Consider the following 6,000-nt stretch of genomic DNA (forward strand, 5'->3'; position numbering starts at 1 on the left):
GGCCATACACCCAAAGCGCTAGACAATCATGAAGGAGGGGGGGGGGGTCTCTCCACAACACTCGATTTAACATCTCATACGAAAGACGTCGCTCACTGACAATACAGTGTCCCCTTCACTATACTGGGGTGTTGCGTTGGCAGGTGTGTTTGTTTGTGTGTGTTTGTTTCTCTCTCTCCCTCTTTCCACCTGCAGGCCCCGCCCTAACTACGCAGGCGACGTGCCCTGGGATTGGAGGAGGTTACCCAGGGCATCCTTTAAAAAGAGAACAAAGGGCGTAGGGCGGGAGAGCGGGTTTTGTTGATGTGTTGTTTGAGATTGTGATAAAGTTATTCCTGTGGTTGAGTTGTTTTCGTTGATTGTGTTTCTTGTGCTGTTGTACTAGTGTTGACTCTGTGTTGTATACCCATCCGTGTTTCCCCTTCCTATTATTTTTGTTTTGGTTTGTGTGTTTGTTGATTGTCAATATTGTAAATAGATACACGGTAAGAGGCAGTAGGGGTTGGACGCCACTTTTCTTTTTTGTAAATATTTTCACCTGTGTTTTTGTTAGTCAGGGAGATAGGTGTAGATTTTGTATTTTTATTTCTGTTATTTTATTAGGTGTAGCAAGTTTCATTTCGGTGTTTAGTTAGTGTGTATTTTTGTTTATTAGTTTTCTGTGGGTTCACCCCGAGGTATTTGGCTTCACGTTTTTTTTCTTGGTGATAAAAAAAGAAAAGACAAAAAAAAGACAAATAAAGAAACCCTACATTAGGGGTTATTAAAAGTGAATTTTATTTGTCGGGTGTTCTTTTATGTTGCGGCCTTGACCCTAGACCAGGGTCGTAACAAAAAGTGGGGGCTCGTCATTTGTTTTTGTACAGCAAAAACGTTTATTTTGAATCCTTCTTGTGGACGCGCAGTGGGTAAGTCATTTCAATTGATTCTTTGTTTGGCTGCTTTCTTTTTGGTGTGGAAAGGAGTAGCGAATAGTGTTGACATGGATTTTGATTTGACTGCCTTCGTACTTTCTCCGAGCACGGAACAGTTTGATCGCTGCCGTAAGGATGACTTATTTAAAATCGCAGAGTTGGAGTTAAATTGGGACTCACACAGACCACAGATTGAGCGCCCCCTGCTGGCCTCACTAACACCCCTACCAACGGCAACCTCGTTTTCGCATGTGGTCTCCCATCCAGATACTGACCAGACTCAGCCCTGCTTAGCAGAGTAACTGGTCTTGGGTTGCAGGGTGATATGGCTGTGGCGCTATTATAAAATACATTATTAATAAATATTCAAGATGAAAAGTAAAAAATAAATAAATAAATAAAAGACATCATTTTTAAATGTTTTTTTTACCTCCCTCATTTTTCCAGCAGATTTTAGTGAACTTAATTATGACTTCAAAATATATTACTTTCAGCTCCTAAATGTAAAAAGGCCATTCAATATTTTGGTAATATTAAAATCAAGTTATTATTTGTTACTCTTACAACTGGGATCGACGACAAGACTTTTGTCAGGTAGTGTATATCGGTTATAGGTTTCCAAGAATGAAAAGTCATCGGTTCTCTGTATCACTCAACATTTTCACACTCTAATTTATGCAAATAAATATGCTAATATTCTTATTCATGTGAGAAACATGCTAGCAACATAAGCACTCATGCTAACCCTCAATCCTGACAAATCCTCAAAAGCGCTCGTGCATTTGAGAGGAGTGTGGTGATGTAAACTCTGCACCGCGTCTATAGGTCTGCTGTGGATTTATTAGGGCTGTGTTTGCCTGCGGGACACTAAACAGTGATGTCATCGCCGTGTCACATTCCCCGAGGCCCCGTCTGGTACCTGTGCGCATGTTCACATTTCTCCAACACACAATAATGCTATTTTTAGTCCCGTCCCGAAGTGCTCCAGGGGTCTGCGGTAGATAAAACATATTTGGTTTCATGCGCTCAGCTTTATGAGGAGCTCTGTATTATTAATGCTAAGCAATAGTGCCGTTTTATGAAGGTGTTTGTGTATTAATATGTCTGCCGGATGAAGGCTGGAGTTTTACAGCGGATCCCCAGGAGCAAACAGAGTATTAAAGGAGGAAGAGTTCTCCTGAAACTGAAATCATTTATGCACTGTAATGTTATTTCAAGCCTGATTGAGTTTTATAAAAAGTACTATTATGACAGTGACTATTTTGTAGCTTGACTACATGCTCATTAACTTTATTCTATGTCTATGCCTTGATTGGCTACCTATAGAGAGTAGATCTGAAGACATTCACATAAAATTGGTGCGTACAATTATTAATAATAAAGCAGCCTCTTATTTAATTGTACTTTAACCAAGGATAAAATAGCAATGTTGTTATGAAACTAGGCAAAGTCTTATGGATGTTACATTATGCCTTTTTAAAACTGCACAGTCACAGGCCTTTTAAATATTCAGCTGTATTTTTGTGGATTAAGCTGCGTATGCTTCTTTAAAATGATTGCAAATGTGATCAGTGTTATTTTTAAATCTAAAGTTCTTGCTCATTTACTTTAACTAAAAAGTGAGTACACACACTCTCTTAAAAGCGATAAATTGACTACTTAAAGTGAGTTAAGCCATTTTAACTTGGAACTATTAAATTGATTTAACTTAATTTTCATAATTATGCACATGGTTCTTTTACTTATAAATGAAGTTTGTTCACAATTTTTTTTGTAAAGCCAACTAATTGTTTCAAAAGCTAATGGTTTACTCATTTATTTTAAGTAAAGTCAATGAATCCTTTTTAGGGTGTTAGGGCTCTATTTTAATAATCTAAGCTCTATTTTAATAATCTAAGCTCAAAGTCTAAATGCGCTCATAGCGCAAAAGCATTAAGGGCGTGTCTGAATCCACTATTGCTATTTTAAGGATGGAAAAATACGTTGAAAAATAGCGTATAGTCTAACAGGGTTATGCTTATTCTCTTCATGAGTTCTGGATGTGTTTTGAGCATAACGTGCATTCATATGGAAACCAACTAGAGACCCATCTCCCATTTCCTTTAAGAGTCAGTTGTGGCGCATTTGCCATTTACATGGCGAACTTTGTAAGTGGAAAAACTGAGCGCTTTACTGGCGGGAAAACAGTTAAACACAGCATCTGCAGCGTGAGGATAAAGAACGAGCCTCCTCCATTCAGCCTCTTTACTTTTACTCTTTACTTTACTCCTTTACTTTGGTGGATTAAGGAAACGGTGGAAACTCGCTCCACTGAAGACATCCATTAGCCAACATAATTAATTTCGTTTGTTAAGCGCAAAGATTTGTTTCAAAACTATTTCTAAATTCAGCTCTAATTTCCAATTGAAATTTCTAATTGAACAATAATAATGAAGTGTGGTAAAAAAAAACACACTTATATCCAAAACATGAGTTATATCCAAACACACGTCCTGTTCTTATGCCCCATATGCTGATGCAGACATCTCCAAAACCCCACAGATGAACAAATCTAAACTAGTTTTTATTAAAACAAATATAAATATGCATATAATAAATAAAACTGCTAATAATAATAATAATAATAATAATAATAATAATAATAACTTTATACAAATGCAAATTGTCATGAGGTGAAGGCATGGAGGCAGTGGTTTTTATCTTTATGTAGAAAATAATAATTTTTGTAACATTTTAATCCTTTAATTCAAGAGTTCACACTTAGCTGATGATTGATTATAAACTTGTTTGGCATGCTGTCCCGGGAGAGAGCCCTGATCTCAAAAGAGATCTCCCGGGCAAGAGGGGAGTTTGAGCTCAGGTAGATCTTGAGAACTCCCCTGCTGTAGTAGCTAATGAACAGATAGTGATTGCTCTTAAGAGATAACTACTTACTAGGAGCATGTCTATGGTGCTGTTTGGATTAGTCAATTAACTTAAGTTGCATGTCTTTAGACGTTGTGGGAAACGTCGTCTGGTTTGTAATGACCAGAATCAAAGACGTTCTTGCTGTGAGGCAACAGTGCTAACCACTGGGCCACCATGCCACCTATCTAGGAAAGGAGGAGGAGTAGGGGTGGAAGGGGGGATTCTTCAAAACGAAGATGGCTGTGATATGAAACCTAGGGCATTTATAGTGGCTTAGGAGTCGTCCGATTGGTGAATGATAAATTGGATAATGCGGGGCCAGCCGTAAGCAATCATAAGCACGTGATCCTCTCGAAATTAGTTTATAAATAAACTTCACTTCTTTCATAAGTAAAGGTATTGTGTATTTCTGTAAATCCTGTGTGTATTAAACAATGTGTAAGCGTTTGGACCCACATAGACACATAACTAGCGCGCTCTGCGCTGGACTTGCTTTTATTCACCTTATTCTTCACGTATGAGGGCGCAGCCATTGGAATTTTTTTGGCTCGAGACTTCCGGTCTCATTCACTTCCATTCATTTTTAGACGTTAAAAACAGCTCGGTTTGCTGCTTGATGTTGCAAACTGACGTTTTCTTATTATATTAATCTACTTTGTCTGTATAGTCATGAAAACACTTGCGTGTAGAGCCAGTAGTTTGACCGTTTTCTGCCGTTTATTATTCCTAGTCATTTCTCCCATAGGCAGCTGAGTCGGAAGTTCTAAAACAAGCGCAAAAACAAGCGCACTTCCGCATCGAAGAATAAGGTCAATTTGGTCAATGGCACGGTGTACTTCAGTTCCTCAAAAGAGCAACGTGCCAACAATGCGCCTTAACACACCTCCTTCACAGACCAGCACACCCATGTGACCACAAAGTGACACAAATGAATTTGCTATTTTAACAACAACATGTGCTAAACGTCAAAATTACTGTTGCATTTGTCTGAAAATATTGGCAAATCACACCAAACACGTCATGCATCTTATTGTGCCGTGTGTATGATAGAGCCCTTAGTGTTTTGATGGATTTTGTAGTATGTTTAATGCAGTGTCAGTGCACATATTACCGGAATTAGCTTACAATGTGTGTTTTACATCAAGAACCACGAAGGAAACATTGATTAAATCCTAGATGAATTAAGTGTATTCACTGTTTTTCTGTCAAATAAAAATCAATCAATCAATCAATCAAATCAATAAATCAATCAAATCAATAAATCAATAAATAAATAAATAAAGAGCACCATATGGGGTCTAACGAACGGATTGTGCCTGTAAAGACATTTGATTTTCATATCTTTCAATCCACTTGCATTTGTAGTGTACTGCAGTGAATGTTTCATACTGTCCACACTGTAAAAAGCGATTAGTTAAAGTGAGTAAACCTGTTTCCTTAAAAGCAACAAGTTGACTTTTCCTTTTAAAAAGTCAGTAAACCCATTGATTTTTATTAATATACACATATTTGTTAAGATAAAAATGATAAGGCGCTGAGCTTGCTCTCTTTTTTAAGTAAAGTCAACTCATGGCATTTTACAGTGTAGGAGCGTCCAGGTGTGTTTTTTACATGGCTGTTCAGAGTAAAGACGGCTCATGAGCACGAGTTGTTTAGATTATGGTGCAGTAATGTGTAGTCTCAGTCTCAGAAAACACCTCAGACCACCCGCAATCCCATCACAGACGCCCAGCGCACTAAACTACAGCATTCCTAAAAACACACACAACATGCAATGAGATATAATGCAGAGTCAGCATGAAAGATAAGTTTTGTTCCCTTTATTGTGATGTACTGTACATCTGAGTAAAGCCGTGTATTGGACAAGAAAAAAAGATCTTTGGGAACTGATTTGATTGTTGGAAACTAGGTATTTCAGACTAAATGGAGGCAGAAATACATGCAAGTTTGCAGTCTGTTGTCCCATCTTTGTGTTAAGGAACACAACACAAAGCAAAAGTGACATTTGTTTAAAACGCATCTAGACGTGTTAAACGTGTTATATGTGACACCTTTCTACACAAGAGAACTTAATTCAGCATACTGAAAATACATATCTTTGGTTTAGTTTAGTTTAGTTTAGTTCCAGACCAGGAGATAGGCTGAATGGATTCAGAAATGGTAAAACTCAACTGAGTAA

The sequence above is a fragment of the Danio aesculapii genome, chromosome 9 (assembly GCF_903798145.1).
Source record: "Danio aesculapii chromosome 9, fDanAes4.1, whole genome shotgun sequence".
NCBI classification, from domain to species: Eukaryota; Metazoa; Chordata; class Actinopteri; order Cypriniformes; family Danionidae; genus Danio; species Danio aesculapii.